This window comes from Falco rusticolus, chromosome 3 (assembly GCF_015220075.1).
Source record: "Falco rusticolus isolate bFalRus1 chromosome 3, bFalRus1.pri, whole genome shotgun sequence".
NCBI lineage: Eukaryota > Metazoa > Chordata > Aves > Falconiformes > Falconidae > Falco > Falco rusticolus.
This window is the reverse complement of record NC_051189.1, coordinates 9,112,777-9,133,067: the sequence shown is the minus strand read 5'-3', so window position 1 is coordinate 9,133,067 and position 20,291 is coordinate 9,112,777. Positions and strand designations below refer to the sequence as shown.

Genomic DNA, 20,291 nt, shown 5'->3' with positions numbered 1-20,291 from the left:
ATTTTCTGTTTAGCAGATCATATTTTCCTGCTTTAAGAAAAGCAATGGGATACACAGGCAAGACACCGGCAGGCTTTTATGTTAATTGCAGGATGCCATAAGGTTTACTGTCAGAAACATGTAGACAGAAATTACATTAACATGTCCAGGTGAAAAAATGATCTTTATAAACTCTAAGAAATGTTAGTATGTGATACCTTACTGCTGATTTTGAAAGTAAAAGATGTGTACTCACCAAGAGAAAAAGACCCATTCCTAACTCATGAACTTTTCAGTGCCTTAAAGTAGGATCATAATTTTTCATTCATGATAGAATAACAGACTCTATTTCCTTCTCAGTTCCACTAAATAATGCAGCTTCACAAGACAAGACTGATAAAAATCAATTACTAATATTACATAGATTAATACTTAATATACCTCTAAAGAATTATATTTTTTTTTTAAAAAAAAGATGAAACTTAAAATGAAGGCATATGTATTTAAAAAAAACCCAAAAAATCACAATCTTTCTGAGTTTGGATTTGTAAAGTAAGAAAAAATGTATTAATGTTTTACTGATGGTAAATAATCTAGTTGAATCCAGGAAAAAAAACCACAGAAAATAATTGTTTTACTTGTTACAAATGCCTACCAAATTAAAGGATTTTTAATCTACAAGAGATGAAACTTCCAGAAAGAAAAGAAGCTAATTATAGTGGAGTTTTTTTTCCATTTGGAAATCTTCTCAAGAGTCTAAACAATGCATCAAGTTTCTGAGCTATAACTGGGTTGCATAGTAAAAGGTACAACTGAATCCTGGGACACAGAAACACAGGTATTTGTAGCTACAGCCCTAGGGAGATTTTTTTTTAAGGTGTTTATACAGTGGTATTGATCTTTCTGGAGTTTCTTCACTGCATCATAGTATTGAAACAAAAGATTTTATATTAATTTAGATGTAGTATGACACCACAGAAAGCTGGTTTCCCAAATCTAGTACTTTCATAGGAAGTCATCTATCTTTATGAAGAAAATAAAGGTTCAGTTTTGGTAGCCAGTACTCATGACAAAATTAAAACACTAAAGGATTTTAGGGTCAGGCTTTCCCTTAAACGTATTTTTTCCTTGGTCCTGTTTGATCTGCCTCTACTAGTGCATTAATTTACAGGTGGTTATATGATGCAGGTGTATCTGTTATATACCTCATAATAAGAGGTTCATATTTATTTCTTTTTGGATCTGTGTATCTAACCATGGCTGACATCAAGGCAAGTTAGTTCCTTTTATCACTTCATCTTCTTACTTAGAACCAGGACTTGCAAGGCCATGAGAGGTACCCAGCTGGTGCATATGAATAGTGGTGAGAATGCTGTCACTGTCACTTCCAATATTCCTGTAAGGCAAGGACTGCACTTCTGAACAGACTGTGGTCTAGCAGAAAGCCAGTCCAGAAGGAAAGGCAAAACGAAACCTCTACTGCCAGCCAGCACAAAGATTTTGTTGACATGCTCGGTGTGAGTCAAACCTATTAAATGATAGCAGTAAATGCAGAAACATTTGGCTAGAACATTGCTATGGTACTAGATGACACAGTCACCTCTCAATTTAAGTCTCTCCTTAAAATAAGTCTGATAAAGGCAGTCACACAACTGAGTAAGGCTAAATTATGAGCTACATCAGTGTTCATCATTAGCAAATCTGTCCATTCATTTTTTTCATTACCAGCCATAGCTTACAGGTTTGTATATTTTTGGAAATCCTCTGTCTAGAAGCATATGTGATTCTTTCCGTATATGTGTATACGTATATATAATATGCATATGTATGTTTCTAGTAAATTAATCTGAAAAATGACAAAATTGTTAGTAAAAGCTTATAAGAACAATGTAGAAAGTAATATATGGAGCCATTTTTAATAATTAGAGAAAGCACAGGAAACAAGTGTTTCAGTTGTTCAAAGTAGCCCTAATATGATAAAGAACAGACATTCTTTTTTTTAAGCAGAAGAATATAGCGAAAGAGAAGCAAGTATCCTCCAGCACTTTTTAAATACACTTAGAACCAGTGCACAAACCTTGGAACAGATGGTTTTTAGGACAAAACCTAAACAAAAAATGAGAACCATAGCCTCAAGTAGGCGATAACCCTAATACCATCTTTGACAGAAATCCTAAGCCGGAGAACATTCCCAGCTACTCTGTGTTTCTTTATGTGGAAAATATCACATTTTAAATACCTTGGGTCATGGGGAGTGTTGAACTTTGGATCTTTCTCTCAGCAAGATAAGAAGAATAAAGACCAGAATAAGATTGTTTTATATTAGCCTACACAGGTAAAAATATAGAGTGCAATATTCATGTCTGATTTCTGAAAATTCAGATATTTAAGGGGGCTTAGGTCAATTCTGCTAGGCAACTTGGAAGAAGCATCTCATCTTCTCCTCATCCTAGTCCTTTGAGGTATTCTGGATCTTAAAAACACTAGGTGTAACCTGCATACTCCCTGATGTTATGTTCAGAAGTTTGTTATGAGCAAAAAGGAAATATATCTCATACAGAGAACCATGAAATTACTAGTGATACTGGTGGTATCGTTATGGCCTATATTGATACAGCAGAAACCACTGCTATTCCAGGTAAAATCACACCCACACAGCGCACCAATAATAAAAAATGCTCAACAAAAATAAAAGGGGAGATGAAAGCAATCATGCAATTAAATCTTTAATATTCTACCTCACAGCTGCCACTCTGAACTTCTTTCTCAATGTTCTGGTCACACATGCTTCCCTGGTCCCTGTCTGTCTCCCTTAGGCAAGTGCAGTGGAATGGTAGCTATACTGGTCTGTTAACTCAGTGTTTATGGTTGGACGTTCTTCTGCAGGTCATTTGCAAAATTTTGCAAATTTTTGCATTTTCCTGCAGCTCTTTTTATGTTGATGTTTTTCAGGGTGCTTCTTTTCCATTTGGTCTGCTATTCTATACTTTAAAAATGGTTTTCTTATCATTGTATGCTGGATATTTGATATAAATGAAATAGGGAAGTACCATCGGATAAAGGATAGGTAAGTATTAGCTCAAACCATTAAGCATTAGATTGAAGAGTTTAGTAAAAACAGTTTGAATAAATGCAGAGATTAACAGTAGTGAACAAGGCCTGTAGTTTAGCAAAAACCACCATCTGATTTTGCTGGTAGATTTTAGCCACTGGACTGTTTCATGGATAGTACAATAAACAATTTAAGATGAATCAAGACCAGACATGGTGCTATACTGACATCCTGCTGAGCTATAAGTGCTATAAAAGAATAGAGGAACCAAATGAAAGAAAAAACTCTCTTAGCGTATTCATGACAAAGGGAAAGTACAATGTCTGGGGTCTTCTTTCCATGCCAATACTGCTATAAATTCACTCAGTGGAGCAACAGCAAGAGCTTAAATGAACTTAAAACCCAACCTCTAGTTTTATTTGAATATGTTTGGCACTTTCCCATAAGAATGCAAAGTTAAAGGGAAAGAGTTAAATTTCAGCTCACTTGGGCTTGTGTTCTGCTAGTAATACTTGATATTCTGTCTTCAGAATTAAAAATAACTGGATGAAACTGTGCAAAGAAACCAAGATTTACCTGTTGTCTTTGGAGGGAACTAACATTACAAAGAACCATAAGTGTTCTGGAAGGTTTCTGCAAATATTTCATTTGGGTGTCATGTATTGTATCCTAGATTGGACTTTAGTAATAATACTATCAAATGAACACTTTTTTAAAAAAATCCACCACCATCTGGTGATTAATATTGCTTAACAACACAGTGATATTTCTTGTCAAGTGAGTCTTTTCTAAATCAATATCACTTTAGAAGCCCCATCTATTATAAATAACAACCTTTTACTTATTCAGTGTTTTCATTCCCCTGAGTTTGTTGCAACTTTACTTACCATTCCAGCAAACCTGGTCTGACATCCCTAACATCCTAACCAGTACATGTATAATTAACAGTAAGCAAACAGCGTCAGGAAAATTAATAGTGACAGTCAAAGCACCAAGACCAATTCCTCATCTCTTACCCACACATACCCAGAAATGTCTCTTACAGTCTGATGTAGATATTACATAGCATCTGAGAATCTCAGAAAATTAGACCTATTTTCAGGAGAAGGTAATACTGAAAAGACTTAATGGAAAAATTAGATTTATCTATAAAGTACCCTAGATTTATCTATACAAGTTGCAGGTCTGGAATAATTTAAATTTTTACTTTTGAAATATGACCTTTCTCTGTCTTTCTAGCTCTTAGAATGTAGTTATTGTAAAGATATGCATTTCTTGTTCCCTGAAAATCTGCAATTCTCTAGAATTTCCACTTTTTTTATATATATATTTAATATTGAAGGTTGTATCTTTAGTTCAAAAAGTAGTCAAGAGATGGAAGACAAAATAAGGACAAGAAACATTCCCAAAACTCTGAAACTGTTGCCTAACTGCTTCAGACTTTCTTATGGAGGCTATAACCCAAGAAATCTTCATAACAACAGTTCATATGACAATATGCAAAATGTATCTGGGTCTTTGGAAAACAGTTTTGTAAAACATAAGAGGACAGATGACTGATAAGCCATGAAGTATCAGGCATCCAGGGCAGATAGGTAAGCAAGCACACTGGAGGCAGAGAACCTTTAAAGGAACGAGTAATGAAGAAGGATAAGTGAAAGTGAGAAGTACAGAAGGGTAACAACACTTTCCTATTGGTGAGCTACCACCTGAGCCTTTTCACGGATTTTTACATTGAAATGAGATGACTCCTAAAGAAGGAATGGTGTCAGCAATGCCTGCAGTTCTGTCTCTAGATTCTCATTGCCAACAGGTTCAAGTCGTCCTTCAGTTAATAATACCAACACAGGCATGATTTCATAGATTAGACCACTAATCTTAGGTGAAAATATGTAAATTGGTGCTTTATATTTTATGATTAATGAGCTACAACAATATTTAAGCTAACATATTTCACTCACCAGTGTAGTCCTAGGGAAGAAGAGATGACTGGCAAATTCAGAACCTTAACATTTCAGAAGTACGCTGCATTGTGTATAAAATTACAATGTTTGTATTCACAAACAACTCTTGAAAGTGAAAAGACTGACATATAGCCTGTATACTTATATGTGCACATCTTTTCTATCTGATATACATAGCTTTAGATAACAGTCCAAAAAGCTCTTTGCGATCTTGAAGCAGAACAGACAACAAAACATTTACAACTATGGACTCTTAAAAGAACTCCTGGGATAAAACACTTGCACTGAAACCTCCATCTATTCAGGCGGTTGGTTTGTTCATCATTCTTGAAAGAAACAACAAATTTCAGGCTTGATTTGAACAGCCAAGTGAACATTTTGAGAATTTCCAGGAAAAATTACTTCTTACTATATTGCTTTGGAAACGATTACAACTAGTGTGCATTTATTTAATTTTGAAGAAATTAAGGACAGCAAACCAATCCATGGCCAGTAATAGCTGAAGCAGTGGAAGTGTCCACCAGAGAAAGAAGTCATGTGGGCAAAGTTAAAGACTGCAAAAGGGTCAGTCATCAAAGTGCCTTCAATCTACCTGTGGCAATCCAAGAAGAAGGAAGACAGCTGGTAGACCACAATCAGGGTGAGGAGTAGGAGGGGAGGATGCCTTGTGAAGGGAGAAGCAGAATCATATTAAAAAATCACAGAAACTACAGTCTTTTGATGGAAAATAGGTAAGGGATGAGAGTTGTTATTATTTTCCACATGTCAAGCAAATGTTCATTATGCAACAAACCTTTCAAGAGAAGCTAGCCATCCAGGAGGTTGAGTGAATTAATTGTATAGCTGTGAGGAAAATGAGAGCTACCTATGCTTGTTCCCCATGCTTTTCCTCTCCACTGGAGGGTCTGGTTTGGGGAAGGTCTAGCAGGGGTTTTGTTTAGTGTTTGCTCAACCACCGGAGCTTTAATTTGATTTATTTATGCTTGTTTTGCATAACTGTGCAAAGTATCACTTGCACATCATTTTGCTCCTCCTTAGCTGATGGTTAAAACAGAAATTAACAGGATAAAAAGGATTTATAGAGCACTAATATGGAGTCTAGCTGTATCAGTTGGTTTTACTTTAATAATACCACTAACCAGTAGAGACAGGAAATCACTAAAGTTGAAAAGAACTGCATGAGTTTTGATTTTCTTCTATAAGACAAAATAAACAGGCATCTATCATAAGTAGCAAAAAAAAAAAGATATAGGCAAGGAATTTTGTAAAATAAAAGAGATGAGAGGATGAATGATATATTACAAAGATGTCAGTCACATGCATTCCTCTGGTTGCGCTACAATTATGTAAGTTTCAATTGAAGTAGGTCCTGTTATGTAAAGTATTTCAAGAGGTAAATTCAATACATATAGGTCCTACAAGGCGTTTGGTTACCCATGCATTACAGCATACTAAATATAAAAGCTAAGTTTCTGTAAAACATCTAAATAATTAAAAAAAAAACAACAACTATTAATTCATCCATGCTGCACAAACACATAATTTTGGCATCTACAAAAAATGTGACCCATTAGTTTTTCAACATGGAAGGTGAAATGAGAATTCTCTGCCTACCTGCATGTGAAATTCAGTTTTCAGATAATAATCTGAGTTTCAGAAGTGTGACTGCTTTTATGGAAGAGATCTATTCCATCTAATTTGGTAATGTGTTTCTGTATACCTGCCGTCTTTTGGATGCAAACAGAAGTGCTAACAATACAGTGGTGGTGGGAATGGATCACTCAAAAATCTGCCTATGTTCAATCAAGAAGTTCATAGTTTTCTGAGCTCATACTATTTCCTTATCCTGAGATATAAAATAGCACTAGTATTTTGTATATATACAATTGTATTACAATATGTTGTTGTAAAATGCATATATACATATGTTTAATCTGATATGGGAAGGCATCCTGTAGTGGTATACGCACCTTCATGCTTTTTTAATAGCAAAGACTAGAAACAGCTAAAGAAAACCAGTCACATACCAGGAATAAACCTGGCAATCAACAAAGACTTCAGAAATAGTTATTCATTTTATAACTTACAGAATAATTTAAAATTTAAATATTTGACTTATGACATGTCAGCTAGTCTGCTAACCATCTTGAGCTTATGAAGTGAACATCACCTTTTAATTTTAATCTTTGAAGTTTAAAGATACTTTTATAATTTGTCTTGGAATCAACCACAATTAAGATTTTCAGTAGCAATTACCTAGATTTAGTCTGTTACATTCAGTCTCTGAGGATGCATTCACTTTATGGCATTCTGAACATCCTCCCTATCTGTGTAAAAGAAGCTGGTACTCCAGATATAAAATTGTCTTGTTGGGAAGTAAGAGTGGAAACAGGCTTAGAGTTTTGAAAAACTACAGGAAAATATTGCATAAGATACCAGAGTTACCACTGAAATCATAAGTGAGCAGTGCTGGAACAGATGTTTAATCCTCTTTCAATTATGTTTCTTTCCAAGACATCTTAAATGTTAATCTGCATCTCAATAAAATTGAAGAATGAAACCCTGTTCTACTAAGTCAATGGCAAAAATTTAGCTGATACCTTTTCATATTAAAATCAAGGATCACATCCTCTCAGTGTAGTCTAAATGTATTATAATTGTATGTTGTGAATACATCATTAATATAAATGCTATAGGCCTATATACCTAGAATTTAATTGCTTTTCTGCATCAAAACATGCAAAACGTAAGAAAAAAAAGCTTTAAAAAGCAGTACTCTGCCTTTCATTGCAATGGTCTATAGCAATAAACAGTAGTTCTGCAGCTGTACAATGGTATCTTATGCCATGCTTAAGATACCAGTACACAAATGGCATAATGTAATAGAAAATGACACATCATAGGTTGTTACTAGCTCACTGACTCAAAGAAAAAAAGAGATCATATTTATTAAAATCAGTGATGGTTTGGAGAGAAGAGCTGCAGAGGAGGGGAGATCTTCTGTCCAAATGGTCTATCATTGAAGTGATTCCCTTCTGCATCTAAAGAGAAAGTCTGGTCTGTGACAAGGACAGTCCATTAACTGATGTGACCTGATTAGGCTCATAAATGCTGCTGCCTGTATTATTCAGACAAACAAAAGGTAAAGAAGCGAGGACTCTAAGGCAAAGGGATCCCACCCGGGTGGGTGCTCCAGCTTAATTCTTTTTACACTGCATGAGTAAACCAAATGTCCAAGTAACCAAATGTCCATGAGTAAACCAAAGTTCAAGAGAGACAGTCAAGCAAATGATGGGATTATAGTTCAGGATGAAAAGATGTGGGAGGGTAGGGAGGAATGATAAATGCTCTTTCACCAGAGGAATTATAAACAAATTTAATCTTTCTTAATAAAGTATTTAATTCTCCTCCCTGTGTCAGATCATTCAACACATACTTATATGGTAAAAAAAAAAATCTTTTTTTCAAAATTACAGTTCTTACCTCATAATTTAAAGTATGTGTCAAAACAGTTACTGCATTTATTACATTTTCCCCAATACATGAAAAAGTATTTTTATTTTGAAACAAGTTACAGAAACAAGTGGAGGAAAATGCAATCTATATTTCTCTAGGATAGCAAAGGAAAACAGAATAAGAATATAGAAAAGTTGTAATTGCTAATTTTTCTAATTAATGATGCCCAGACTAAAACCAAATATTCAAAACATGATGCAAATATTACATGAATTCCCATAGCAATCAAATGAGACTGTTGCTTTATGCCATTTAGTGACAGAGACAAGCCAGCAAAAAAAAAAAAAAATAAATCACAGAGACCATTGCTGTCAGTTTATTCATTGAAAGCAAGAGAGAAGAATCAGTGCATTTGGTTTATGTTGTGAGGTTTTGGTAGCTGGGGGCACTAAAAGGGGTGATTGCTTCTGTGAGAAGAGACCAGGAGCTGCTGCCATGTCAGACAGAGCCAGCTCCAGTGGCTCCAGAACAGACCCTCCGCTGGCCAAAGCTGAGCCCATCAGCAATGCTGGTGGCACCTCTTTGATAAAGGTGTGAAAGGGTAAAAACCACTGCACAGCAGCTTTGAGAAAGAGGAGCAAGAAAAATGTGAGAGACAGTCCAACAGACACCAAGGTCTGTGAAGAAAGATGGAGAGGAGGTGCTCCACGTGGTGGAGCAGAGACTCCCCTGCAGCCCATGAACAAGACCATGGTGAAGCGCATTGTCCCTCTACAGACCATGGAAGACCACAATGGAGCAAATATCCACCCTGCAGCCTGTGGAGGCTACACAGCACCAGGTGGATGTGTCCTGAAGGAACCTGCAGCCCATGGAGAGCCCGTGCTGGAGCAAGCTCCTGGCAGGGACTGCAACCCATGGAGAGGAACCCATGCAGGAGTAGGTTTTCTGGGAGGAGCTGTGGCCTGTGCGGGACCCATGGAGCAATATGTTCCTGAAGGATGGTACCCTGTGGAAAGGACCCATGCTGGAGCAGCTCTTGAAAACCTACAGCCCATGGGAACAGCCCACATAGGAACAGTTCATGGAGGACTGTACTTCACGGGAAGGACCATGCACTGGAACAAGGGAACAGAATGAGAAGGAAGGAGGGGCAGAGAGGAGCTGCTCTGAACTGTTCTGAACTCTAAGCCCCATTACTCATCCCCTTTAGTCACTCAGGGGTAGAAAAGGTGGAAGAGTTGGGAATGAATGAGTGAAGTTGAGTGTGGGAAGAAGGAGGCTGTGGAGAAGATGTTTTTAGTTTTGTTTTTGTTTCTCACTATCCTACTTTATTTTTTAATTAGCAATAAGTTAAATTAATTTTCCCCTTTGATTCTGTTTTGCCTGTGATGGTAATTGTTGAGCAATCTCCCTGTCCTTGTCTTGACCACATACTTACTTTCTCCCAGTGTTGCCAAGGAGGGAGTGAGAAAGCAGCTTGGTGGACACCCAGCAGCCAGCCAAGATCAACCCACCAAGGTCAGACATAGCAGATACAGACTATAATCTCATCCTATGGTTTATATTACTTAAATGTTTAGGGGGTTCTGTCAAACAACTTCTGCTTTTTTGCAGAGAGGTGATCATGCACTAGAACTTATACATAGTACAAGACCTGTTTAGTGAATGCTTAATTAAATGAATATGTATGCTTAAGTAAAAAGAAATGCAGCTGAAAATTTTAAAGGTTATCTTCTGCAGATCTGCAGATTAGCAAGACAGGTGGAAATGAAAGTATGGTGGAAATGATTTTTTTTTTTGGGGGGGGGGGGGGATTGGAGTTGTTTTTTTGGTTGGTTGGTTGGTTTTGTCAACCAGCTTTTAAAATACAGCCACTCCTAAGGTAACCCCCGAAATGAGTATCTTAACAGATACAGCATTGTCAGCATGTTAAAGAGAGTGACTGCATGCGAAAACAAACCACACAATAACTATATTAATTAGAAAAGGCAGATGATCCTACCATTCCTGAAGATTTAAAAGGTAGCTCAAGGCACAAAATGGTGCTTGCTAAGATCAGGACTCAAGAAGCATACTTTTGCTAAGGACACAATGCAGAAATTGATATGTGTACAAGCATGCATCAGATTTGATTACATGCATATTCCGAATTAGGATATTATTTGGCCCCTTCCACATATAAAGGTGATCGCTTTCTAGTCATATGGATAGCATGCATGAAATCAAGAATATGGAGACAGAAATGTCCATGAGCCTGCAAAGATATACTTTCCCCTGTCCAGCTTATATCTGCATAATACTACAGTGTGTAGAGACACAAGTTTGGTCAGAGCTGCGTTTGTATGTTGCCAGGGTTGCACTCATCAGAAGAACTAATTGACTATGTCTTATTACTGTTATTCTTCTGTTTCTAATATAGCTTCATTAGCACTATTTTGTGGGGCCTTACCACATATTTCTTGCCCGGAGCAGGGTTACACTTGCCATTTTGCAAAACAAGAAAATATGGAGAAAACCAAAATTATGGGCAAGTATGGAGAGGCAGAAAAGGAAAAGAGGGGAGATAAATTATGAGAGAATAATCAATATCAGCAAAGTTAAAAATCAACAAGTAAAGAAAGTGCCTGAAAATGTGTAAGGAACCTAAACAGTTGTAGCTCTTGGACCATGCCTTGCAGAGTATGGCATATTGCCTTACAGAAGAACTGTAAACTTGGCTTACTGGTATAAGATTGCAAAGCACAGAGAAATGTCTGCACAAGGAGGAAGTAATGGTATCCTGGATCAGGACTATCTGCAATGAAGATAACAAGAAGAAAGCTAGTAAACTGGTCCACTTAACATGTTAGACGAGCAAGCATACAACAATGTGCAACATATTATGAAGAAAAAAGAAAAAAGAGGATCTGTACACCTTAATACATAGCCAAAATTATAACCTAACTCATTCAGCCTTAGACTGGTGGCATAAATCACATGACTGGACTATTATTCTAAAGAATACCAATTTCTCAGATTCGTAAGATAGGCAAATAAATACCAGCCAAAGGGTGATGTATTTCAGGGATACATCCTTCTGCTCAAAGGTCAAGAATATAGAGGAAGATAGACTTTCTGTAAGGTTCTGGGTCATGGTAGATCACCTTCCTTCCTCAGAAGGAACACACCTAGTCTAAAGTAAAAAATTATCAGAAACAACCAAGAATTTCTTAAAGAAACTGTATTAAAAGCACAGATTCAAAATACCTATTTTGGAAGAAGATGGGACCCTTAGTGAGAGACCAAGATGTCTGTACCATAAGTTTGTTTCAGAAACCTCACTTGAATACAGACAACAAAGTAGATATTGAATTCTGAATTATAACATGCATGTTAGGACCAAAAATCAAAGTAATATCTTCATTCTCTTTACTCACTAGAAAATTCAGTAGGAAAGTCACTAACTACTTTTATAAGAAAGGGTCAAAGCCCTTCCACTAGTTTCTATTATCCATTAGTATCTATTATCCATTAGTATCCATTAGTTTCTATTTTGAAAATTAATGAAAGATACATAATGTCTCAGAAAACTGGAATTTCTTGGCCTGTCTGAAAGAAAGAAACAAAAAAGACTCAAAATACTATATATCATTCAATTGAGGCCCAATTTTTAGCAGAACTTTGAAGCAAATAATACTACATACTAGTTGAAAACATCTTAAAAAATTTTAAAAAAAATGTTGACTATCAGTCACCACCTTGTCAGTGAAGACATTTCTCTGCCTAATCAAATTTCCATCTTAGGCAATGCATTGCCTTTAATGAACAAAGAATAGGTTTCGCATATTTAGACACTAGTAAAGTCTGGGATAGTATTTTATGTGACATTCCAGGGCAAGTTAGGGTAACATAACCTGGGTGAAAACTCAATCAAATGGATGCAGAACTGGTCAAGAAACTGTTCAGTGAACAGCAGCTGAAGGTCACAGTCAAAACTGAAAAAAATGCGTTGAATACTTTTCTGTGGGAATTGGACCACAATCTTTTGCTATTCAGTATTTTCAAGCTCAGTAATGCCAGACTATCGGGGCACTTATGAAGCAGACATACTGCACCAAACAAGGAGATATTGCAAACTGTGTTCAACAGTATCATTTTCATTTGGTTGTTTACATGGTTGTTAGATGCTCTGCATAGCACTCTGCTTCTAACCCCATCAATCAAAGCTTTGTACACAGCCATGCAATGGCCAGCAGTCTGCAGACCATAACTACTCTGTTTTCCCTTGTGCTTTATTCATTGAATGTTCTTTCCATGTAAGTACCATACAGATAACCTGTCACTCTGGTTCTGTCTTCAGGAGGGAGTGATATGGCATGCTGCAAATCATTGTATGAGCTTTTCTTTCAGTAAATATCGTTAGATATTTTTCCTCTGGCTTTTTTTATTCAAAGCCTTTAATATGGATTAGTCTTTAACTAAAATCCACTCTCAGTCACTGTTTCTTTTTTACCTGCACTCCTTTATTAAAAAAAAAAATTAAAAAAAATTATAGAGCTACCACATAAGCATGAAATATATATTAAAGTACTAGTATATGCATGAGAATTCATGCAATCATGTAATCATACAAAGGAAAAAGAAGCACTAAAACCTTTTAAAAGAGATCAGCATTAATTCTGATTGGGTTTAGTATTTGGTTATTCAAGGAGTTGGGTAATTACCAACAACACATAGCAAAAAAAAAACCAAAAACCAACCAACCCTGGTGACCTGCTAATAAACTCTAAATCCTAAAATCAATGCCAGGCAAAGGGTCACTCTCTAATCAACTAAAGGATTTTAAAGCTGTCAGCTACTTTCAGCTACAAGAGGCCAACAAGTGCACAGAAACAGTTTCAACTTTATTGGCATAATAAGCAAAACCACTGTGTCTGTCTTAAGTAAACACAGTAGTGAAAAAACAAGGAAATTGTGTTGTATCAACACAGAAACATGATTTAAGCAGCTGTAATTTTCCAAGTGTTTTGTGTGTCTATCTGATATATAATCAGTTCACAGAACCAAAGATGAATATAGCAGGACAGACATTGTTTCTCCAACTCAGCTCTGCAAATTGGTACAATTAATTATCTTATCAGCTGAATTTGACCTATTTTTACTCTTAAAATCAGTGGATTTATGAAAGTGGCTACGCTTCCCAGAACTTGAGATATTACTTTTGTTAGGAAAACTGTCTAGGGAATCAAGCAAGTTTTGAACTTCTGTAGCACGTTAATTCATTTTTTTAAATTTTTTTTTTAACAGGACTAGATGTATAATCAAGGCAATTCTTTCTAATCTACTTTTGTCTTTAAACTTGTTTCATTTGTAGTGGTCTTTTGAACAGAGATGGACAAAGTAGCAAAAAAGAGCAATTAAATTCACAAAAACCTAATTACATTCTAAAAGCAAAAGTTTAAAATAAAATTGCTGTCATTGAAACAGCAGGTGCACCTTAACACATTTCAGTTTTAAGTATTACATCGGTATGGTACTTGAACACTTGAGCAGTAAAGAATTTCCATTTTCCCAGGAGGATACACAGAGTTATCCTAACGTCTTGCTATTGAGCAGGGTTAGATACCTATCTACCCAGAGTTTGTTCAGGCACAAAGAATGAAAAAGAACTGAGTATGGGTGCCTTCCTTAAAATGCCTAGCTGATATGGTCTGAATATGTATAATTGTCAGTGTTTTTTCAAGGGAGCTAACAGAACTACTAGTGCCAACTTGGAAAGACCACCCATAATCTGAACAATTGCATTCCTTTGACAGCTGCAAGAATAGACGTCATTAGATGGCATTCAGTAGTTCATTTTAACGAGATTCCAATGATTGGTATTAGTCTTCATTTCTTTATCATTCACAGTTGGCTAAGTGTATGAGGATGAAGTAGGGTAATACCTCCTGAATTAGGTTTAGAGTTAGAGGGGAGGAAAAATGTGTGCATGATAAATGGATGCATTTAGATGTCACATTGCTGTGTCTCTCAGATATAATGTTCTGAAAGTGGTTTCCTCTAGGGCAGCGGGACAACCCTCTGAGTGACGATTTAAGGTACACAAAAGCAGCCTACATGTTTGGGGCTTTTCTATTCAGCAGACCTACATACTAAAATTGAACTGATACTGACTGAAATCCTTATCAAACTAAGTCAGCTGCTGTAGTTTTTTTAAACGAAAGTCAGAGAACTTAACTTGAAATCTGAATTTCATTGCTTGCGGAGACATTTTACTATGCATCATTGAGTCTTGACAGTGTTAACATATAAAGCCTTTTCCCTTCAGTGCAATACTTGAATTTTATTTTTGACAGTGTTAACATAGAAAGCCTTTTCCCTTCAGTGCAATACCTGAATTTTATTCAAAGATTATATTTTTTATTTATGAATCTTGTTCAGGGGAAAAAAATGGATTTTTAATTCAAGCTTCAAATGTGCTGCATGACTACATAGCTAACAAAACACATGGGAATAGCAATTTCTATCAAGTGAAGCAAAAACGACTGAAACTATCTGAAATGTGTTACAAGAGTTTTTTTGAGAGGCTTGATCACTGCTGTGGAAAATGAGAGGTAAAGGAGGCAATGTTTAAAATAAAGTAAAGAAAGAATTTCTAGTTACAACTAAAATGTTTCTAGTTGTTCTCTGCACAATTCTACCTGGAGTTTTATAGAACATTCTAAGCAACTAGATTTAAAGGACAAAGAGAATATCTTTTGCCATGCCTGAAATAAAAAGTACGTTGTCTTATAGCAAACACCATTATGAGTGGTGGTATCTAGTACCGACTTACTCAGGAAGCAGTTAATGTACTATGCTCTCAATATATGTTATGTAGTATAGATGGCTTAGATGGATGGACCACTTGGTGGATGAGGAATTGGCTGGATGGTCACATTCAAGGAGTCGTGTTCAACAGCTTGATACCCAAGTGGAGAACAGTGACAAGTGGTACTCCTCAGGGTTCTGTACTGGGACCAGAGTGGTTCAACATCTTTGTTGGTAACATGGACACTGGGATTGAGTGCACCCTCAGCAAGTTTAGTCCACCAGCTGGACGGAAGTGATGCCATCCAGAGGGATCTTGACAGGCTGGAGAGGTGGGCCTGTGTGAACCTCATGAAGTTCAACAAGGCCAAGTGCAAGACCTTGCACATGGGTCAGGGCAATCCTAAGTACAAATACAGGCTGGATGGAGAATGGATTGAAAGCAGCCCTGAGGAGAAAGACCTGTGGGTGTTGGTGGGTGGGAATATCAACATGGCCTGGCAATATGCACTTGCAGCCCAGAAAGCCAACCATATCCTGGGCTGTATAAAAAGAAGCCTGAGCAGCAGGTCGAGTGAGGTAATTTTCCTCCTCTACTCCACCCTTGTGAGACGCCACTTGGTGTACTGTGTTCAGCTCTGGGGCCCCCAACATAAGGCGGCCATGGACCTGTTGAAGTGAGTCCAGAGGAGGGCCACGAAGATGATCAGAGGGCTGGAGCACCTCTCCTATGTAGACAGGCTGAGGAAGTTGGGGTTGTTCAGCTTGGAGAAGAGAAGGCTCTGGGGAGAGCTTAGTGCAGCCTTCCAGTACCTCAAGTGGGACAAGAAGAAAGCTGGACATGGACTTTTTACAAGGTTGTGTAGTGACAGGACAAGGGGGAATGGCTTTAAACTAAAAGAGGGTGAATTAGATCATATAGAAGGAAGAAATTCTTTGCTATGAAGAGTGGTGAGGCTCTGGAACAAGCTGCCCAGAGAAGATGTGGATGCCCCATCCCTGGAAGTGTTCAGGCCAGGCTGGATGGGGCTTTGAGCAACCTGGTGTGGTGGAAGGTGTCCCTGCCTATGGCAGGGGTTAGAACTAGATGATCTTTAAGGCCCCTTCCAACACCAACCATTATGTGATTTTATCATTCTTCCACAGTACTGCTGTAATAGTGGGCAAGCCTTAGGGGGTCATTGTTTCAGTACAGAGAGATGCATTATTCTTGTGTGCATAGTAGCTTTTCTCATGTCAAGTTATGTTTTAGATGTTCTTCTATCTTTAGTCACACTGAGAAATTGATAACACTTCTGTTTGTGCTTCTTCAGATTTAGTTTGAGGTTCATAGGAATGGCAAAATCTAGTGGTGTGGAGGCAATGCAAGATTTTTCAGCTGTGCAGTCCTGTTTGGTATCTTGGCTTTGTTACCAAGCAAAAAACCAATGAACATATTCTCTGAGCTAGATGTATTAAATCACATCAGCTGACCTCAAGCTCTATTTAAAGCAACAAAATAAAGAATAATTAGGTAAACACTGCATCGTCAGAGAGCACTTACTGTCTGGCTGCTAGATGTGAGATGATACTATTACGACTACAAGTTGTAGGCACAGTTTGTTCAAAGCCCAGTCCAAAGGGCAGTAATGCTCCTATTGACATTTGTAGAGGTTAGATTGAATAAGTTATGGCTGAGATTAGGGAAAAAAGAAAGAAAAAAAAAAAGTCTTTTGGAAATCATGCAGGATCCAGTGTAACAGAAAAGTCAGTGATTTGTATTAAAAACACAGCCATACTGGGTCCTGCTGTCCAGGTTTTGATAGCAATGGGGTCTGTGGTAGCGGCCCCTGTGTGGCGGTGGCAGGGATGCCCTGTGCAGGGCACAGCTGGCTCCAGCTGGTTCCAGCCGGGCACAGCCAGTTCCAGGCGGTTGCAGGCGGCTCCACCGGCCCCAGCGCAGGGCACCGCTGAGCCCCGCAGCCACGGGCGGGCGCCTCGGGGAAAGCCGGGCTGAGAAAGGGCAAAACGGTGCCCGGCAGCCAGGGCTGAGGGCAACGGGGTGAGAAACAGCCCGGCCAGCCCCGAGGGGGCAGCGGGAGGGGGCAGGGGGCTCCGGGCGCCCCCGCACAGACACCCCCACGGGCCCGGGGCAGAGGAAAAGTGTGAGGAGAACGGAGTGGCAGAGAGGAACTGAGATGGACCGACCGGACCCTGCTTTTGTTTTTGTTTTTCACCATCCTTCACAATTTTTGATTGACAGTACATTAAATTAATTTTCCCCAAGTTGTGTAGGTTTTGCCTGTGGCAGCAACTGGTCAGTGATCTCCTTGTCTTTATCTTGCCCCACAAGTTTTTCTGTCGTATTTCTTCCCCCAGTCCTGTTAAGGAGGAAGAATGAGAGCGGCCGTATGGGTGTCTGGCCGCTGGGCCAGGTCAACCTACCACAGCGGTCTACCAAGAACTAAGGGCAGACTGGACAGGAAAACAAATTTAAAGAAGGGACTTGGTAAGTCTATGAAAACGTTCATAATCCACTCATTGATCTAAAAGGACTCTTCAGGTGCTGAGGGGCATGCGGTGGGTGATGGCGGGGCCTGGCAGCCACAGCCCATTCTACTCCCCAGCCAGGATAAGGGCAGTCAGGGGGGGCACTGGGGCAGCCCCAGTCCTGGGCATCAGGCACCTCCCTGGGGACAGGGACAGGACGGGGACCGGATGAGTGTGGGCCTACAAGTGGGCCTGGCTTGGAGAGGCCCATGGCCATTAAGGCCAGGGCTGTGGGCATTTGGAGGCTGGCCCCGCTACAGTGTCACTGGGATAGGGGCTGACCCCAGCGCATCGTCAAGTTTAAAGAACGCATTCACATAAATCATTAGCTGTCTGCCCAAACTATATAGCAAAAATTAATCATGAGATCTTTTAAAGCATCTTAGTTGCTAGTGATTTATTTTGCACTAACTGAAGAATGTAAGAAAAACAGAGAAGTTAAAAAATCATTTTTCTGCTCTAAATTTCCTATTTACTTCTATTTCTGCCATGACTGAGAGCAAAATCAGAAAATGCAATAGGTTTAAATTTACTTACAAATAAAAAACAAATAATAAAACTAGCCAGTGGAATTGCATAAGGGGAACCTGGACTTGTCCCCTCAGTCTTGAGGCCAAGAAATAAAAAAAAGCCTCCTGTTAGACAGAAGTCTAAGTACCAGACAACCTAAATGAATCTTTAACTCCCAGGTGTAGTGATAAGGAGAAGGCTGCTGAAAGCAGAGCTCCTGATTTCCTCATGCATATGTTCCCGCCATGAAACATGATAAGAAGTTAACAGCCATAACTCCCAAGTGTTGCATTGGGTGACTTCTTTTTGTCATCATACAAAACCCCCTTTCTTATTGTTGTATAGCTGGCAACAGTGTGAACACATAGCAGTTGGATATGTGACTAAGAGCAAAAATTCATTTTTAAAGCCCTGCTGGGAAGCAGTTTTGCTCCATCCAGCAATACACAAAAGATAGCTCATCATGCCCATCCACAGAAAATATAGGCTTCAGGAACAGCAATATCCTGATGTAGGTCAGCTTGCCACTGTGTTTTTGCAGGACAGAAGGAAAAAACCCATCATTATCTCTTCTAATACCACAGCCTTGATTTATAGACAGTTACCTGCATTTTGGCTTATCTGCAGTGGTTAGAATAGGAAATTTTTGAATACAAGACACTTGAATTTCACACATCACTCATATTTTTCCTATACATAATATTCCATAATGCTCTGTAAGGGTCTTTAATAATGTAGAGGCATCAGTCATGGTTAAAACATAGATTGGAACAGTATCTGTTAAAAAAGAAAAATAAATGCCTCTAGCACATACCACCCGCTGTCATTTCTTTCCTAATCTGCTCCCTGCATCTTGGAATGCAAAACATTTTTCCCCCAGGAAGACTATCAGGACAGCATCTTTGAACTGAGAGACAATCTGAGCCTGTTATTTCAAATGGAAGTAGCAGAGCCGGTGAGCCATCCAAGAATGAAGTGGTCCCTTCAGTCCTGCAGTTCATGCAAGAATGCTAAAAAACAGACAGAGATATGTGAATATGAATACATCACACAGAAATCTGGCTCCAATGTCACCCCAAATGACTTAGAATTAATATCCCAGTCAGTATAGATCACCAAACACAAAGCTTGCTTTGTTTGTTTGTTTGTTTTTTTCTCTCCCCAGTTTGATGCAACAGAAGTCCTTGGTTCTACCAAATAAACACAATAGTAAAGATGATGTATTGAAGCTTTTCAGCAGAAGGATAAAAGCTGTGTAAATTTGATACAACTGTACAGAATTTGTTGCTATGCTATGACTTTTGGCTTCTCTCTTTAAAATACTGTTTGTCAGTAGTTTAAACTCTTAATTCAAATCAAGTTATTAATTTTACCATACATTTAATTTTTTTTAAATGGAACAGTATATGAAGGGTGTTTATGTGTGGTGTGAGTCTGTGGAAGGTGTTGATCTGCTTTACTGAGTAAAATTGGATCTATAATCAGAACCTTGTAATATAAGGCTTTTATTTTTCTGGTGTTCCTAGAATATTCTAAATAAAATAGGCAAAGGTATTTATTTATATGAGCAAAATTTTCTCTTGCATTTTGTGCAGAAGCAAATTAAATGCCCGTGACTAAACTGGATTATATGACTATTGTGACCAGTATATTGTTGCAAGTTCGGCATAAATAAATAAGTTGCTAACCATGGGTGGTACCTGTCCCATTTGCAAGTGACATTGACTGAACTAATAAAATGCTGTAAGTTAGACATAAGCTGGTGTATCCTGATAAAATTTAAATACAAGAAACAAATGTTCCACATATCAAGTAGGAAGGAATACAGAGCTCACTGCAACAAAATCAGTCCCCCACAAAATCTCAGTGTGGTATCAATAAACTCTAAGTATGCATGAAATGCAGTCTTCATTCTGCAAAAGGAAGAATTATAAGATACAAGGTATTTACATTATATGTATATATAGTTACACATATGTATACATAAAGATTTTCAGAGACTTTTATAA

At 38.1% G+C, this 20,291-nt stretch overlaps 1 long non-coding RNA gene across 1 annotated transcript; it reads left to right on the top strand.

The window, feature by feature from the left end:
- Positions 1–5,321: 5,321 nt before the first annotated feature.
- On the top strand, positions 5,322–19,343 carry LOC119143976. The gene is made up of 4 exons (XR_005102912.1): positions 5,322–5,726; positions 9,903–9,972; positions 17,602–17,731; positions 19,163–19,343. It is a non-coding gene; the product is annotated as an uncharacterized LOC119143976 (long non-coding RNA).
- Positions 19,344–20,291: the final 948 nt, after the last annotated feature.